Raw genomic sequence first — 10101 nt, forward strand, 5'->3', positions numbered from 1 at the left:
GCCCCCCCCCAACTTGCACACATGCTCTGTCTCTAAAAAAAAAAAAAAAAAAAGAATAATAATAATTAATTAAAATAAAGTCTCAAAGGGGCGCCTGGGTGGCGCAGTCGGTTAAGCGTCCGGCTTCAGCCAGGTCACGATCTCGCGGTCCGGGAGTTCGAGCCCCGCATCGGGCTCTGGGCTGATGGCTCGGAGCCTGGAGCCTGTTTCCGATTCTGTGTCTCCCTCTCTCTCTGCCCCTCCCCCGTTCATGCTCTGTCTCTCTCTGTCCCAAAAATAAATAAACGTTGAAAAAAAAATGTTTAAAAATAAATAAATAAATAAATAAATAAATAAAGTCTCAAAAAATAAAATAAAATGAAATAAGACTCATGGTTCAAAGCAACTCTAGTTGGAGGGTGGAGGCAGAGGTCTCAGGGCTCTAAGCTAAGGCCTTCCTTGAGCCTGCAGAGGTAAGTATTTGAAGGCCCAGTTATTCTTTGTTCCTGGGGAGCCTCCCCCTGCAGGTGTCTTAACCTGCTCACACCCACCTGAGAAGGAGCCCTTTATGCTGAGAAACTATTGAGCCCAGGGGGGCTGGGGATACACCTGTAGGGGTAGGGTGGAGGTGGGTGGACCCCTATGCCTTTTCTAAAGTTGCAACTGAGGTTCCCTTAAGTCTTTTTTTTTTTTTTTTTTTTTTAATGTTTATTTTTGAAGGAGAGACAGAGCATCAGCAAGGGACGGGCAGAGAGAGAGAGAAACACAGAATCCGAGGCAGGCTCCAGGCTCCCAGCTGTCAGCACACAGCCCGACACGGGCTGCAACCCATGAATCATGAGATCATGACCTGAGCTGAAGTCAGACACCCAACCGACTGAGCCACCCAGGCGCCCCTGAGGTTCCTTAAGTCTTAAAACTCCCACAGGTTGGTTTTCCGTCCACAGTGTAGGGGAACTCAGAGTACAATTTGTTTACATGGAGAAGTCTGAAAGTCGAGAGCTCTGTGTCCTGGAACCGTGTCAGTGAATGGGGGGGTCATCTGGGTCAGAACCTTAAACTGAACCCTGCTGAGTGTCCTCACTTGGGAGCCTGGACCCTGAGGCAGGGAGAGGTTCCCTTTGCCCCGGGGAGGGGAGGGGAGGGGAGGGGAGGGTGTGCAGGGCTCCCGGAGCGCATTCCTGTGGCTGCTCGGGTGTCCCTCCCTTCCCTCCGCGGGTGGAGGACTGGCGGGGACTGACCCACTCCAGGGCTTCTGTCTCCACCGGGACAGTCTAGATCGGGGAACCTTCTGAAGGTGGCTTTCCTCGTGTCCTGTGGGACGCGGGCTGCTCGTCCCTGCTGAGTCCAGTTTCTTTCCTGGATTCCTTTATTGATGGAACAGCACAGCCCTTGGGCCCCGGTTTCCTTCAGCACTGGGGCTCCTAAACTGTAAGCTGGTGGAGAGATACGGTGTGAGGCAAGCTAGAAAATTATGGAACCAAATAGATTTTGTGTTCTGTTTAGCCAAGAGAACCTTGAGATGTGAGATGAATGTGTTTAATTAAAGTTCTCGAGTACACTATTCCATTCTTGAGTCAGTTTTTGTTTCTATGTGTCCCTAGTCCTTAGAGAACACTGACATTCAACAGGAGAAAAGCAACTGAATTCCTATTTTAATTGATGTGATGAAAACTACCCAAGGCTTATGCAAATTTATTAAAATGCAATACATTTAAGGAGCTAAACTCAACCCCCTAACACACTGTAATAGGCTACTTATTCCCAGAAAATACCCTGAGTGTGATAGAGGGGAAGGACAAACTGTGATGCCCCCATGTCATCTGTCCGAAAGAGATTTTTTTATGGTTTACATTTTTGTGACATTTGGTGTTTAAAGGAATTAAATCTGAGAATGGCTTCCTGAAGACAGAGTTAAATTAAAGAATAGTAAATAGCAAAATACGGCATAAGCTTATTTATTTTTTAATATAATTTATTGTCAAATTGGCTAACATACAGTGTGGTTTTATGTTTTTTTAATATAATTTATTGGGTATCTTTATTTTAAATACATCCATAAGATAGAACAGTCTTAAGAAAATCACTGTGGGGCACCTGGGTGGCTCGGTCGGTTGAGCGTCCGACTTCGGCCCAGGTCATGATCTCGCGGTCCGTGGGTTCGAGTCCCGCATCGGGCTCTGTGCTGACAGCTCGGAGCCCGGAGCCTGTTTCGGATTCTGTGTCTCCCTCTCTCTCTGACCCTCCCCTGTTCATGCTCTGTCTCTGTCTCAAAAATGAATAAACATTTAAAAAAAAAATAAAAAAAAATCACTGTGGAGATTTAGGAGTTAAGATGGCAAAGTAGTAGGGGGACCCTGGGCTTGCCCGGTCCCTTGAACACAGCTAGATAAACATCAAATCATTTTGAACACTTAGGAAATCAATCTGAGGATTAAGGGGGAAATCTGCACAATTAGAGGGAGAGAACTTGGCAGGTGTCGAGATGTGACCTGGGGGGAGAGCAAAGCCCCGTTGCTGAGGAGGGGAGGGAGCCCTTTTTGCGGGGAAAGGACAGAAAGAGAGGGAGAGAGCAGCGCCATTTGGTTTGCATGAGAAAAATACTCAAAGGAACTGACTGTCGCCAAGTTTTTACACACAGTGGCGCTCCGATTCTGAAGGTTTTGGAAGTCTGTGCCATTGGCCAGAGTCAACCTGGGAGGGCAGCAGTGCTCCTGGGGAGAAGGAGGGTGGAGACCCAGGAGTGGACAGCATGGTGTGGGGATCCCCTGGGGCGCCCTGGGAGAGAATGTTCCCCTTCCTGGAGTGCATGTGGAAGAGGGTATGTTGCCTCTCGGAGGACAAAAGACCCAGCGGGCACCACTGAGTGGCCATTCAACAGCGGAAGACAGGGACCTGCCGAAGCTTGGGACACAAGACGGGAGACTGTTCTTTTCTGGGAGGGCTTCCTGAACAGCATAGAGGGCAAGCTCCCCTCTCCAGGGGAGGAGAGAGCCGGTGGCGCCTTCTCCCCCCAGCCCAGCAGCACGGTGGGACCTCAGTGAGTAACACAGCGCCCCCAGTGGCGGGTGGAGCTACTTACACCAACCCCTGCCTGGGCCCTGCTGCTTTATCTTCGCAAAGGCAGGTCTCGCTGCGACCCAGCACAGCGGGGCCTCTCTTGAAGAGGACCGACACAGGCTCCCCCCCCCCCCCATGCCCCATGTTTTTTGTTTGTTTGTTTTTTCCTTTCTTTTTCTCGTTTTTTGGGTCAGGCCTTTTTTTTCTTCCTTTCTTCTTCTTTGGAATCGGGCTTATAGTTTTGCCTGTTTAAAAACACATTTTTTTAATGTTTATTTATTTTTGAGGCAGAGACAGCACGCGAGCGGGGGAGGGGCAGCGAGAGAAGGAGACACAGAATCTGAAACAAGCTCCAGGCTCTGAGCCATCAGCCCAGAGCCCGACGCGGGGCTCGAACTCACGGACGGCGAGATCGTGACCTGAGCTGAAGTCGGACGCTTAACCGACTGAGCCACCCAGGTGCCCCTGACCCCTTCTTAATATAGCATTACTCTCAGGAGCAGGAAACATAACAAGGGCTCATAGCACACAAAAGATAGAAACCCAGACAAAATGACAAGGTGGAGGAATTCTCCCCAAAGAAGGGTCGAGGAGAAATCACAGCCAGGAATTTACTCAAAACATAAGTGATTTAGCTGATCAAGAATTTAGAACAAAAGTCTTAAGAATACTACCTGGGCTTTACACACACACACACACACACACACACACACACACAGGACACAGGAGAACCCCTTGCCGCAGGGATAAAAGACCTAAACTCTAGTCAGGCCGGAATAAAAAATGCTATAACTGAGATGCAAAACCAAGTGGATGTAATCACGAGGATGGAAGCAGAGGAGCAATAGTGATATCGAAGATAAAATACGGAAAATAATGAAGCTGCAAAGAAAAAGGAAAGAAAACTGTTAGATCATGAATCTGGACCTAGGGAAGTAGCTACTCCATAAGGTGCAATAATACCCATATCATAGGCATCCCAGAAAAAGAAGAGTGGGAAAAGGGGGCAGAAGGTGTTTTTGAACAAATTATAGCTTAGAACGTCCCTAATCTGGAGAAGGAAACAGTCATTCAAGGCCAGGAGGCACAGAGAACTCCCCTCAAAATCAGCAAAAACAGATCAACACCAAGACATCTCATAGTGCAACTTGCAACATACAAACACAAAGAGAGAATTCTCAAAGTAGCTAGGGACAAAAGATCCGCTACAAGGGTAGACACGTAGGGTTAGCAACATACCTGCCCACAGAAACTTGGTAGGCCAGAAGGGAGTGGAATGATATATTCAACGTGTTGAATGGGAAAAATCTGCAGCCAAGAACACATTATCCAGCAAGGCCGTCATTCAGAATAGAAGGAGAGGAACGCTTGGGTGGCTCAGTCCGTGAAGCGTCTGACTCTTGATTTCAGCTCAGATCAAGATCTCACGGTTTGTGGGATTGAGTCCCGTGTGAGGCTCTGCGCTGACAGCATGGAGCCTGCTCAGGATTCTCTCTCTCCTCCTCTCTCCCCTCCTTCCCTGCTTATGTGCTCTCTCTCTCTCTCTCTCTCTCAAAATAAATAAATAAACATTAAAAAAAAAAAAGAATTAGAAGGAGAGATAGAGTTTCCAAGTCAAGGAAAAACTAAGGAAATTCATGCACACTAAACCCACTCTGCAAAAAATATCAAAGGGGACCCTTTTGAGCAGGAAAGAGAGACCAAAAGCAACAAAGACTAGAGAGGAACAAAGACTATCAGTAACTTAACAGGTAATACAGTGGCACTAAATTCATATCGATCAGTAATTACTCTGAATGCGAATGGACTAAATGCTCAGTAAAAAGACATAGGGTATCAGAATAGATCAAAAACAAAAGCAAAAACAAGACCTCTTGATATGCTGCTTACAAGAGACTCATTTTATTTATTTATTTATTTATTTATTTATTTAAAAAAATTTTTTTCAACGTTTTTTATTTATTTTTGGGACAGAGAGAGACAGAGCATGAACGGGGGAGAGGCAGAGAGAGAGGGAGACAGAATCGGAAACAGGCTCCAGGCTCTGAGCCATCAGCCCAGAGCCCGACGCGGGGCTCGAACTCACGGACCGTGAGATCGTGACCTGGCTGAAGTCGGACGCTCAACCGACTGCGCCACCCAGGCGCCCCTACAAGAGACTCATTTTAGACACAGACTGAAAGTGAGGGGGTGGAGAACCATCTATCATGCTAATGGACATTAAAAGAAAACTGGAATAGCCATACTTGTATCAGACAAACTATATTTTACACTGAAGACTATAGCAAGAGGTGAAGAAGGGCACTATATCATAATAAAAGGGCTCTATTCACCAAGAACTAACAATTGTAAATATTAATGCCCCTAACTTGAAAGCAGCCAAGTATATAAATCAATTAATAACAAACATAAATTCATTGATAATAATATAATAAGAATAGGGGATTTTTAACACCCCACTTACAGCAATGGACAGATCATCTAAGCAGAATTTCAATAAGGAAACAATGCCTTTGAATGTCACTGGACCAGATGGAGTTAACAGATATATTCAGAACATTTCATCCTAAAACAGCAGAATACACATTCTTTTCAAGTGCACATGGAACATTCCCCAGAATAGATCATATACTGGGTCACAAATCAGCCCTCAACCAGTACAAAAAGAGTGAGATCATACCATGTATATTTTCAGACCACAACGTGATGAAACTTGAAATCAACCACAAGAAATAATTTGGAAAGACCACAAATACATGGAGATTAAAGAACATCATACTAAAGAATGAATGGGTTAACAAGGAAATTAAAGAAGAAATGTGTTATTTTTTCTTTTTTTATATGAGTCATTTTTTTAACGTTTATTTATTTTTGAGAGAGACAGAGAGTGAGTGGGGGAGGGGTAGAGAGAGGGAGACACAGAATCTAAAGCAGACTCCAGGCTCTGAGCTGTCAGCACAGAGCCCGATGTGGGGCTCAAACTCACGAACCGTGAGATCATGACCTGAGCCAAAGTCAGACACTTAACTGACTGAGCCACCCAGGCATCCCTTAAAGAAGAAATTTTAAAAATACATGGAAGCAAACAAAAATGAAAACACAACAGTCCAAAACCTTTGGGATGCAACAAAGACAGTCATAAGAGGGAAGTATATTGCAATAAAGGCCTCCTTCAAGAAGCGAGAAAAGTCTCAAATACATCTTAAAAAGCTAGAAAAAGAACAGCCAATAAAGCCTAAAGCCAGCAAAAAAGGGGACATAATAAAGATTAGAGCACAAATAAACAGTATAGAAACAAAACAAAACAAAAAAACAGTCAAAAAGGGGCACCTGGGTGGCTCAGTCGACTGCCTCAAGTTGTGACCTTATGATTCGTGAGACTGAGCCCTGTGTCCAGCTCTGCATAGTGTGGAGCCTGCTTAGGATTCCCTCCCTCCCTCCCTCTCTCTCTCCCTCTCTCCTCTCTGCCCCTCCCCTCCCCTGCTTGCATGTTCTCTCAAATAAACTATAAAAAAAAAGAACAAAATTTGCACCTATTTTAATATCCATGGTGACATTCCACCAGCACTTGTGATGGAGAACATGGAAACGCTGCTGGTCTCTGTCCTTAATCAGGTCAGCCTTGACCAAAGACAGGGTCCAGTGGGCAGCAGGATTAATCATACACCAGAAAATCATGCTAGAGGAGGTCCTGGCCAAGAGTCCGCCTTATCTTCACATTTTTACAGACCTCGAGGCCATTTATTGCTGATGATCCAGCTGCCTGGCACCAAGAAAAATGCCTTAGCTGAGGTCATCCCTTGCCTCATAACGACTCAGATACAAAAGAGGACCACATATGTCTCTGCACATAATAAAAATCAAACTGGACAGACTCGTTTCAATCCTCAGGCTAATTCGTTACTTCAATTTTTGGAAACACATACTGATACTTTAGTTCCACTCTGGAGCAAAGAAAACAAACAGGGGCTTTGGGAAGTAGCCTTTGCAATATCAAATTAGTGAGGTGCTCCTTACGTTCCCAAGGGAGTATGGGAATGGCTTATTTGAATAATTCTATGGACAGACATGGTGATGATACCCACTATGAGACTAAGACTGAAATACTAGTCTGTGAAAGTATACACCATACCACATTGGATAATTTTACATCATATACAACATCATACATCAGATGTAAACAATACTTTTTTTTTTAATGTTTATATTTATTTTTGAGACACAGAGAGAGAGCTTGAGCAAGGGAGGGGCAGAGAGAGAGACACAGAATCCGAAGCAGGCTCCAGGCTCTGAGCTGTCAGCACAGAGCCCGACGCAGGGCTCGAACTCACAAACTGCGAGATCATGACGTGAGCCAAAGTCGGTCGCTCAACCAAGTGGGTCACCCAGGGGCCCCGGAAATACTTTCTATTAATATACATGGAAAAAAAAGCCACAACAAAATTTTAGTGAACTGAATCCAACAATATATAAAATGACCTAAGCCTGATGACCACTTGGGATTCAAACCATGGAAGCAGTACTGGTTTTGCATCTGAAAATGAATTAATGTAACAAACCACTAACAGAATACATGCCCCCAACTACAGAATCATCTCAATAAACACAGACAAGCATTTGACAAAGTTCAAACACACCTGAGTAAGAACAACATTCAATAAACTATGATAAACTACCTCAATAAACTACCTAAGTGTAAAATAGGTAACCACTGAAAAACCCAGAGCTAACAAATTCTTGATGGTGAAAGAATAAAGTCTTTCTAAGATCCAGAAAAAAACAAAAATAAAAACAAAGGAAAACAAAACAAAACAAAAAACCACCACCACCACCAACAAAGTATGCTCTCACCAGTTCTTTCAATGTGGTAACTGAGGTGTCACAAGGGCCACTAGGCAAGAATCAAAAATAAAAGCATTCCAAGTTTCAGAGTCCATTGATGCATACTTTCCCAGGCAGACATATGAAATCACAGACTTTGTTGTGGCACATTTTTTTTTTAATTTTTTAACATTTATTTATTTTTGAGACAGAGAGAGACAGAGCATCAACAGGGGAGGGGCAGAGAGAGAGGGAGACACAGAATCTGAAACGGGCTCCAGGCTCTGAGCTGTCAGCACACAGCCCGACGCGGGGCTGGAACCCACCGACCGTGAGATCATGACCTGAGCCGAAGCGGACGCTCAACGGACGGAGCCACCCAGGCGCCCCTGTTGTGGCACATTTTTATGGACACGCAGACACTCAAGTTCACAAACCCTCAGAGGTAATGGCCCAGGGAAGCCCTGCCCATTGCCCCCCCCCCCCCGCCCCCACACTCCCCTGTAGTTTTCTCTCCCTCCTTAGCTCTAAGAACCACCTGATCAATTGCAGCTCTTACTTCTGTCTTGTTTCTGGTCTCCTAGAATGTCAACGTCAAGGGGACAAGGATATTTGATCCTTGTCAGTCACTGCAGCACCTGCTAGAGAGCCTGTTATGCAGTCGAGAAGCATTGACTAACTGGCTTCGCAGACACACACTGACCTCCCCCCAGGAACCCTGTCTGCTTGGCTTGGTCTTAAAAGAGTGAATTGCTCTCACCCCCTTCCCACGTGACAATCCCAAGCCAATCCCCAAGGGAGGATCCACTGTGCCCCTCCCGATGGCCACGTGACTTCACACTCCGTGAGCAGGAACCATACGATAAGGCCATCTCTTAAAAAAACAAAAAACAAAAAACACAACTCGGGAACCTCGAGAGGGGAGTCGGGGCCCATGGCAGCTGGAGCTGTCGTGTGCCAGCCCCTCGTACAGCTATAACGGCCTCCCTTTCTACGCTTCACAACGTGACACCGTGCTCGTTTTGCTCTTCTATCCTGGATTCACCGAGGGGCGCACGGGGTGGCATGTCCTCCATCAGCTGCCACGTCCTCTGCTGAGTTCTGGGTCTGGTATCCATGTCCCCCTGAGGTCTCACCCCTGCACAGACATCAGGCTGGTCGGCCACCTAGTCCCGTCCTCATAGAGGCCTTGATGGCTGCCCCCCCCCCCCCCGAAAACGTCTGCTGGTGGGGGGTGAGGTAGGGGGGGTGGAGTATGGCAGCCCGGGGACCTCAGTCCCCAGGCCTCCCGGCCACAGAGAGATCACTTTGTGGACTCAGGAAAGCACTGGAAGCTGTTGAAAGAGCGCGTCGAGATGTGTGCCACCGCCCACCTCTGCCTCTTCCCTTCAAGAATCAGGCGGCGTGGCCTCTGGCAAAGGGGGGCATCGCCTCCCACGCCTGCGCACTCTGGCAAGGACGGACTCCCCGCCGTTCCCGCCGCCCTCTGGGGGGTGGGGCCCGCGCGGCAGTCTGGCGGCCATCTTTGAAGAGGGCGTCCCGGGCCTGTGGGGGTCGGCGGTTTCCGCTGGAGACCTCCGTTTCCCAAAGGCCTCAGGACTGGAACTCTGTAGGGGGAGTCCGGGTCCAGAAAAGGGTTGGCTGTGGCCTTGCGGGATAGGCTACAAATTCGCCGAGGTGAGGGAACGGAGCAGAGTTAGCGCGTGGGCAGCGGACACCTCAGGGCGGACTGTGCCACAGAACCCCAGGAGGGAGAACGTCTCGGGGAACAGCCCGGCGCCTGAGATTCTCCTGGGCCTAGGCTAGAACGAGGCAGGCTTTTTTTTTTCTTTGTAATGTTTATTTATTTATATTTTGAGAGAGAGAGAGAGAGAGAGCGCGAGCATGAGTTGGGGACGGGCAGAGGGAGAGGGAGACAGAACCCGGAGCAGGCTCCAGGCTCCGAGCTGTCAGCACAGAGCCCCATGCGGTGCTCGAACTCACCAATCGGGAGCTCATGACCCCAGGGGAAGTTGGAAGCTTAACTGACCGAACGACCCGGCCGACCCCAGGCTTTTTTGAGATCACTGGGGGGTCTTGAGATTTGTGAAATTGTGCTGTCAGCACAGAGCCCGACGCGGGGCTCCAACTCACGGACCGTGAGATCATGGCCTGAGCCGAAGTCGGACGCCCAACCGACTGAGCCACCCAGGTGCCCCGCGTAGCTATGGCATTTAACCTTGGTAGGGCGCCTGGGTGGCT

The sequence above is a fragment of the Herpailurus yagouaroundi genome, unplaced genomic scaffold (assembly GCF_014898765.1).
Source record: "Herpailurus yagouaroundi ecotype Mexico unplaced genomic scaffold, PumYag 200, whole genome shotgun sequence".
In the NCBI taxonomy this organism is placed as follows: Eukaryota; Metazoa; Chordata; class Mammalia; order Carnivora; family Felidae; genus Herpailurus; species Herpailurus yagouaroundi.